Raw genomic sequence first — 9,918 nt, 5'->3', positions numbered from 1 at the left:
CTGCTCGCTGTTGGTTTTCTGGAACGTTGTTAGCTCCATTGACGCCTGCATCATTTTGAGATATGTCACCCATATCAGTGTCCAATCTCTGCAATTGAGCATGTTGCTCTTCTTCTCTTCCCTTTCTAGCACGCTCTCTTTCTAAAGCTCTGATGTTTGCAGCTCTTGGAACTAGGTTTGATGGACCCCTGCTCCGCAAGTTCATAAACCTGTAGATTAAAGGGAGGTGAAGAAAGAGAATCAGTAACAAAAGAAAATAAAAATGACTTAGTCTCAAGCAAGTGACTAAATCTCAATGTTCAAATCTACTAAAAATTTGGCAACAATGATTAATACTAATGCAGTTTCAGAATAATAAAAACGGTAAATGAGTTGACTTTCTTAACTAAGGAAAATGAGAACTCATGGACATAGGAATTAGACCTTGGGTGATTAAGTTTCGAACTAAGGATGGCAGACGAACAATCAAACTATCAACCTTAAGCTTAGACACGACTCTAAATAAACAAACTCTTATGTCTAGATGAATGTTCATTTACTAACACATTTCAAACAACAAATGTCTTTGGTTGAATAATATGGAAGCAATCATTACTAACAGGTCTAAGGCTATCTTAGCACTTCTAACAACAAATGTCTTTGGCAAAATATGCTAAAAGCTTTGAAGAGTTGTTTCAGGCATTTCATCGAACACCTTTTCGGTGGGAAATGCCTAAAGATCAACTTTTGATAAGCTAATTCAGAAGATGCATTATGATTACTCTACTAGCAAGGTTTTGGAACGATCTACACTAAAACATCCTAGCTCTAACCTAATCACCCTTAATCTTCCTAACCCATGAATTCAAATGGTGATTACTCACTACTCTTCATGATTCCTCTTAAACCCATTTTGGATTTCAAATTAATCATTCAGAGGGATACAACAATAAATTGGAAACACAGAATTGCAATAACTAGATGAACAAAAATGATTCAAGAGATGAACTTTCCAAAGGTTTTTTCTTAAGAACGAAAAGATAATCTGCCTGGTGGCTACCAAAAATCCTTAAAACATAGGTTTAGAAAAGTAAAAACGTGCATAATGAAATGACCAAAAGGCCCTTAGAAAACATGAGTTCGACAGGCAAATAGACGCGGAGCGACCTCGGCATGTCGCTCCGACAAGTCGCTCCGGCCTTCGGGAGCGACCTCAGTGGGTCGCTCTGAGAGGTCGCTCCGGGCTTCGTTTTGTGTCGTCTCGCCATGGAAACGCGAGCAACCTCGGAGCGTCGCTCTGGCAAGTCGCTCTAAGAGGGTTGTCTCACGATAGAAACGCGAGCGACCTCTCCATGTCACTCTGGCCAGGTCGCTCCGGGATGTGTGTCACAGCGACTTCACGGCGTCGCTCCGATGAGGTCGCTCTGGTGTGTTGCTTGTCCGTTGATCGCTTTAAACACTTCTTTTGAGCTCCAAATGCACCAAAATGCCTCGAAGAACTCCATGTGGTACTCCAACACCTGATAAAGACTCATGTATGCAAAATGCAACCTAAACGTGGTTAAATCCTAGTCTATATGATCAAAATGCACATGGATGAATGGATAAGACAATGGAAATATGCAAGATATCTATTTACATTAAAACATTTTGTCAAATTTTTTAAATTGTAAAAAACAAAATCCGCATTTTAACGCGGATAATATCCTAGTTCTCTTTATTTTATCCTTTCCTTAATTATCATGTAACTAAAGCATACTTTGTTTCCTAGAATAAAGGATCATAGTATCTCACTTCTTCACGTTTGATGCATCCTTGTTTCAAGGGATCCATGATCCACATTTATTCTTGTTTCCTTTCTCTATTTAAATCAATGAAAAGCCAAAAAGAGGCAAGAATTAATTGCCCTCCTCCGGCTAGTCAGAAATCAGAGGCGTCTCTGGTTCTTCTAGAACTCCAGCAAGGCTAGATGAGTCTAGGTTATCATTGGGGGCCTTGGATCTTCCGATAGACGCTGATTGTGCTAGGTCTGGGTCAGATCTGAGATCTGAGATCTGAGATCTGAGACCTGCCGGAACAACTGACGCGTCGCTGCCATCTCTGTTTCTGCCTCGTCGTCTTGCTCCAGTCAGTTTCCTCTATCGGCTTACTCCAAGGTTTCGTAGAGCTTATCCTCTCAGTATGAGTGAACGGTGGTAGCGAGGTGTGCCACCGAGGACGTCTGTCCCTTATTTCGAGCGACAACAACCATGACGGTCTTACGGTAATCGTTTGGTTCTTCTTTTTGCTTCCATGTTTGTTCATTAGGGTTGTGAGGACAATCCGGAGACACAACGTCACTTGCATCAAGCCAGAACCTTTTATTACCAGTTGAGTCGTCTGTTTTCAAGGAGCTTTTGTACTCCTTCTGTGCTTCACTTCCTGTGTTCCTTTGCTCCGACAGCTTCTCTAATGTAGCATCGCCGTGTCTTTGCCGTACACTATGTGTCATGTGGCCGGAGGGAGCCCGTTTATACCGCCTACGTTTGAGCCGTAACTCAGGCTTCATTTCTTGCGGTGTTGACTCGAGATTGCATCACTGTTTTCTGTTGGGATTGCTAGGGGTTTTGTTCGGTTGGCGTCCTCCTCCAGCGGTGCGCCGGGCTGTAAGCCAGCCATCGCCGTTGAAGTCTGCTTGGAGCCACTTCGGTGAGTGTCCGACTGAACATCCCTTTAAGTTATACTCTTGTTTATGCAGGTTAAGCCGTTTGAGCAAAAAAGTGCTTTGGTTTTGAGAGTTATCATTGTTGTTTCTTATTCTAGATGAGTTATTAACTTCATGTTTTCCATTGTTTGAAAGCTTGGACTTAAATTTCTTAGGTTCTTAGGAGATTTTTTAATTTTTTGCGGCTCCTAGAAATTTTAATGGCTGTCAAAGAAGACTATGGCCGCAAGTTCACTCGTAACCAAAACTTAATTCAAAGTATTGACATTTACAATTTAGCAAAAGAAAAAAAAAAAGAATTAGTTGCCCAAAAGTTTGTGTTTCGTGTTTTTCTACGACTTGTTCTAAAGCTCTGATCGATAAGGTCACATCTATCAGCTATGATATTTTATTAAACAACGAAGACTTGTCGACAAAGATGTTCGGCGATAAAAGAAGAGAGTTAGTGTTGTAGATAAAACACAGCAAAGATGACTCACTCTGGATGACTCCGGAAAGAAAAACAGGGCACTTGATTATCAAATCCAATTAAACCAGCATAAACCGTATGCAATTTAAGTGTGTTTTTTTTCAAATTTTATTTTTTACTTTAGATATATCCAAAGTGAAATGATATATGGTTGATTCAAAGAACCTGACCATACTAATAAAATATTAGAATGGAACATAAGATTCTAAACCCAAAAATCCGAAAATCCAAAAATTCTAAAGAAGAACATAGAAGATAGACACAAGCATTGTTTACCCATGTTCACCTAGAATGGCTACGTCCCTGGGGTTTGGCAAGAAGACAATTCACTATAATCTTAAGTACAGAGACATAGCATCTATCTCTCTCTCTTTCTCTCTCTCACAAACCACAAGCCAGCTTGCTTGGTCTCAAAGGACCGGTCACAGAGGACCCTTTTGGACCAGAGATAATAGAACACACGATCTCCCCTTATAAAGTAGAAGTCTGTTACATTAACCTAGTTGGATTAGGGCATTCACCATTTTCCATAAACATATTAGGAATATTTCCAAAATACTTGCAACTTCCATAAACCCATGAAAGTAAATATTTCCAGAATCTTGCCAACTTTCATATCTCCAGTGATATTTCTCTTTCCTAATATGACGTCATTGTCTTGGTTTAAGTTATGCGATCTTGTTTGATTTCCATCATCAAATCCTGACAAAAGTCCCTGACGGATTCCTTGATGTAGTCTCTGATGTAGTCCCGAATCCCAACAGTTAATTTATGGATTTCAGTATGCAATACAAATTTGAATCAAACCTGACCGTACTAATAAAATATTATAATGGAACATAAGAGAGCGTTGTTAAAACCGGACCGACCCGATGGTTAGACCGGGTTCAACCATGAACCGGATATATAAACGGGTTGGGTCTAATAATTGGTTAAACCATGAATCGATCACGTAGCCGGATTGGATCTTAAAGTTATTAAACTACGAGAACTATCAAAAATCTATAAATCATCCATATGAACATAAAACTAGTTTATATTTATAATGTTTTATGTTTACAAGTTATTTATATTTTAATTATGTATCAAATTTACTAACATTATTTTTAAATTTATATACTAAAAGTATATTAAACCAGATTATTGAACAAGGTTTGACTCGGTCAGACCATATTAAACCGTGACCCAAAAAAATTATGGTTCAGCTTCTGGTCCGGTGTTAAAAAAACTGGTGTAAACCCAAAGATGGTTGTTTCTCAACGGTCTTGGAAGAGAGTATGATCCGATCACAATGGTCATACAGAGCTCCCTTACAAAGTTTCCAGCTCCAGCCTTTGGTGATGTAGTCTTTGAAGTCCAAGGATTTGATGCTAAACTACAGTCGTATGAAGACACATCAGTCTCTCCAAATATAGCATTCAACATCCAGCAAAATACTACACCGTCTTACAACATCATCGTGGCCGTGGAAGATCAGGCTCATACAAAGGACGAAGAGGCTATTCCACCAAGGGACGTGGCTTTACTCAGCATCAAACCCCGTCTGGAAGTCAGGGGGAACGTCCAACATGTCAAATATGTGGACGTGTTGGACACACAGCTCTGAAATGATCCAAAATAGTCAATTTGAACCCAAACATGTACCTGAATGCCCAAACTTGTCTTTTTTAATATTAGATATGTATGTCTTATGGAAATAAATTAAAATAATAGAAATAAATAATATAAATATTTTTTTAAATAGATGATATATGTTAAACTAAAGTTGAGCAATCATCTATTATTTTAGTGAATAAAATAAATACAAAAGTTGCATTATTGAACATGAGTTATTTAATTAAGATGGTTTAGAGCATCTGTATTGATGGTATTTCTATGAGTACCTCAGCAAGTAATTAATGTATTATATTGAAAAGGGAGGAAAGAGAATCAAAAACGTTTCTGCCAGGGAAGAGATGGTCCATTAATCCGTGGAGACTAAGACTATGGTTAATCTCAATCTTTTAATTGGGATTTTTAGCTTCGGGGAAGAGATGGTTATTAACTTTTCTTAGTTAAGTATAAGAAAAACTGAGAAACCGTCTCTTAAATAAGAGATAGAAGAACCGTCTATTAGCCGAAAAGTGTAAAAAAAAATGTCAAATTATGAGTTAAGAATCTGGCTAAAAGACCGGGGTTAATCATGCTCTCAACTTACCATATGTTTTTTTCTCATTGGTCTAAGTTTTATTTATTTTATATTCTTGGTAAAATTACAGTGTATTAGTTTTATAATGGTTATGTACTCTTGCAAAGTATCTACCACTAATGATGCTCTTACTTAGGCCTGAGACTTATTATCCAAGATCTGGATTCGATCCAAGATCCGCTCTGGATCCAAGATCCGCTCCGGATCCAAGATCCGCTCCGGTTCCCCTCCGAAAATAGGATATTCGGGGTGTCCGGATCCGAATCCGGATAGTAAAATCTTGGATCCGTCCAAACCGAATCCGAATCCGGATATCTTAATTTTTAGATCCGGATATCCGGATCCAGATCCGTATTTTTAAAACACATTAAATTTTTAAATTTCATTAATATTTATATTTGATAAATTAATATTTATACATGAATTAATCTTATAATATTATATTTTAGTTTTTACAATATTATAGACATATATATATATATATATTTATAAATATTTGATTTATATATTATATTAAAAAATTAGTATTTTTTAAAAAAATATTATTTTTAATTATTTTTACGGATCCGGATATCCTCAGGTAATAGAATATCGGGACGGATATCCGAAATCCGGATATCCGGAAACTATGAATCCGGATCCGGATATTAAGTTCATGGATCCGGGTACCCCGAATTTCCCGGATATCCAGATCCGTCTCAGGCCTACTTATTGAAAAGGCTTGCATATATGGGATTCACTCGTCTTAGGTATTGCTTTCCTCTCTTGCGCGGCTGTGACTGTCGATCTGAGCTTATATTCTAGTTTGTGGTCTCTATGTGATTTGGCTGATTATCGATCTTTAACATGGTTTCCAAACAAAGGCGGAGGATGAGAAATCCTCAAAACCAACGTCGTCTCTGGTTCTTCCCTCACTTCCTGAAGATGTCATCATCGACATCTTAGCATGTTCATCAAGATGCGACTATCCAAAACCCTCCCTTGTTTCCAAGCACTTTCGATCACTAATTGCTTCGCCTGATCTACAGGCAAGAAGATCCTTGTTGGCCTGCACGGAGCACTGTCTCTATGTTGTCTTCTATCAAGCAAACACCATGGACTTGGATATGTGGTCTATCCTCCGCCGGAAAGCCAACGGCAGTCGCTGCTTGACCCGAATTTCCTCGACGCTTCCCGTTTTGGATAAATATTCAACAACCTCTGCGGCAGTAGGTTCGAGAATATATGTGTTTGGTGGGAGGAACCATAAAAATATGACGACAAATGCGTTTTGCATCGATTGTAGATCCCACACGGTGGAACCCCTCCCAAGCATCCTTGTTCCTTTGTTTTGTAAATTCGCTGGCTTCATCCACGGGAAAATATATGTTATGGGATATTGCTCTCCTTACCGAGAGAAGGCTATGCTCATGTTCGATACAGAAACACAAATGTGGGAGCTGATAGAACCTTATTATATAATCTACATAGAACTGAATATTGTAAAGAATAAAATTAATAAAATTATACCAAAAATTAAGAAAATGATGATACAACTGCAGAGGCGAGATATTATCTATTTCCTTAACTCAAAATACATCCCGTAGTACGACGGTTCAATAACGTAATGAGTCCCAGGATACAACTGAAAAAAATCTTCTGATTTGCGTCACTCTATCATAAGCCTGGCGAAACTAGTTTTGTGTATCCTCTCAGGCTCAAAAAAAAGTCAAAGAGAAAGATAAAAGAAATGTGAATGATTGATTCGTTTTCTATGTGAATGTGTTACACTACACAAGTTCTCTCTCGTGCTTTTAAAAGGTTTAGTCGTAAATTGGTCGTAAACTAACTTCGCATTTACGACCACACTTTCAGGTAGTCGTAATATGGTCGTAAATGTACGACTAAATTACATCGACAAGCTACCATCTGATTAACGACCAATTTACGAGAAACGTAGTTGCACATTCGTGGTTAAGTTATTATCAAACGTAATGTTTTTTATTATATAATTAATGAAGTTATATATTTATATATATATGTTGATGATCCAGGTTGATTATGATGATCCATTCTATCCTCAGTGGTTTCACGAATTGATACAAGGTCTGGTCGTTAAGGTCACCAAAGCACCTATGTATTTCACACGAGGCTACACTTTTCACACTTACGAATATGGAAGTCGGCGAGCAACAATGAACTATGGAGTATGTGTGAAAGGTGAAACTGATTTCTTTTGAATCTTACAAGAGATCATCGAAGTGGAGTTCCCTGGCCTGGTGAAGCTGAAATGCGTTCTCTTCAAATGTGATTGGTTTGACCCCACCGTCAATAGAGGTGTTCGGTATAGCAAGTTTGGAGTTGTTGATATAAATGCTACACAGAGGTACAACAAATTTAAACCCTACATATTGGCATCTCAAGCAGACCAAGTTTGTTTTATTCCATACCCGAGGACCGGACAATCTGGAATATCTTGGTTAACCACTATAAAAGTTACACCTCGGGGCCAAGTCTTGACTGATGAACAACCGCCTTTACAAGAAGATGTCGTAAATGAAGTAGAAGTACCTGAGCAAGCTACAAATGATATCTTACTTGTTGATCCACACAACCAGGGATATGAAGAACTTCCAGACGATGCAACAGACGAAGCCAACGAAGATGAATTTGAAGAAAATGATGAAGTGGATGATGTTTCTGATGACGAGTGATTGAGTTTGATTATGTTACAGTGTTTGTGTTTTATTATATTATTAAACTCTTTGTATTGCATTACAAATAATATATAACTTATTATCATGTTTGCTCAATTATATATGAACTTAGTTTTTAAAAAAAATCTTTGTACTTTGGGGTTTAGAAGTGTATAAAACGTATGATGTTTGGGGTTTGGAGTTTGGGGTTTCGGTTTTAGGGTATAAACACAAAACGAAGCTAATTAGTCGTAAAGTACGACTCAGTTACGACTAATCTTAATTCTTCCCACATTGGTCCCTAATTGGTCGTAAAGGACTTTGTCCACATTGGTCGTAATTTTAATTCTTCTTTACGACTATTAGTCCTTAATTGGTCATAAATAAAAAAATTATTTAGTCTCTAATTGGTCGTAATATTATTTGGTCCCCCATTGGTCGTAAATTTACGTCTCCTTTACGACCGCTAGTCTCTCATTGGTCGTAATATTACAACTCATTTACGACTAACACCAAAACTCTATATATACTCGGACCTCGCGAAGCCATTTGGTTGCTCATTCCCTTCTCTCTAACAACGACTTCCCTTCTCTCTCTGGGTAAGTTTTTTTTTTTTTTTTTAGTTTTAGGTGGTTAGTTAGGTGATTAGATTAAGTTTGGAATTAGTTTAGGAAGGAAGCAGATTAGGATGGAGTTAGATTATGATGGAATTAGAATAGGTTTAGATTATTTTTATGTAAAAATTTTGAATTGTTTATAACCATCTATTTTTTTTTTTTGGTTTTTTTTCTTTCAGATTGATGATATTGCTATAGCTGGCGGTAGAAAGAGACTTAGGAACCTTGCGCCTAGAAACTCTTGCGGGAGTACCTTTCTCGGACAGCCGGATCCATCAGCTTCTACCTCCGGCACATCATCCGACTTCTTCGACGAAATAAACCTTAATGCTTAGTTTTTTCGGTTTTAATTAATTTATATTTTGAATGTTTTATATTATGGATATAATTATGTTTACGGATGTTAGATTTTTTCTTTTAATTTTATCAAATTTTAAAAATTAAATCAAACTAACTTTAAACATTTGATTTTAATTAATATATAAAATTCGTAAATAAATACAATATTCAAAAATAAATAAATAAATTTGGTCAAATTTACGACCAATGAACATCTAATGTCGACGTAAAGTGGTCGTTACCTTACGACTAATAAACATAGACATTAGAGGTAAATTGGTCATAAGGTTACGACCAGTGTACGACTAATATCTCTAGTCGTAATATTACGACCAATGTGTCTCTAATAATTAATTACGTCCACCTTCTAACGACCAATCGATTTTCGAAGTTAATTGGTAGTATTGTCCATATTACGACCAACTAGCTACTAATACTGTAATCGTTAAGGTCATGTTTTCTTGTAGTGTCTTATTTATAACATAAAGAGATTAGTACACGTTATGAAATAAATGGAGTCAGCAAACGTATGAATCAATTGTGATAAATGGAATTGATCTCCATGACTCACGTACGTTAACTTTGCAAAGTAACATTATGGTTTTTGACCAAGTCGACAAACTTTAATATACTTGCTTGGGTTTGTAATTTTTATATTTAAATAAACATATAAAAATTATTATAAATAAGAATAAATAAGTTAATTGACATAATGTCTCATTAAAAAATTTAAATTCAAATTCTAACCCAAATATCCAAAGTAAACCATTTGCTAAATAGGAGCCAGAACTGTAAATTCCTACTGTGGTTCGAGTCCACAAACCACTGAGAGCTCTGGCATCGGTTCAGGCTAAATCCTGAAGAAAGCTAGAAAGCGCTGTTTGATGAGCCTTTACGAGGTGAGTAAACAAATCAATCAAAAAGCTTTCTCCTTAAGGTTCTCACAC

This window comes from Brassica oleracea, chromosome C4, assembly GCF_000695525.1.
Source record: "Brassica oleracea var. oleracea cultivar TO1000 chromosome C4, BOL, whole genome shotgun sequence".
Taxonomy (NCBI): domain Eukaryota; kingdom Viridiplantae; phylum Streptophyta; class Magnoliopsida; order Brassicales; family Brassicaceae; genus Brassica; species Brassica oleracea.
This window is presented reverse-complemented; position numbering follows the sequence as displayed.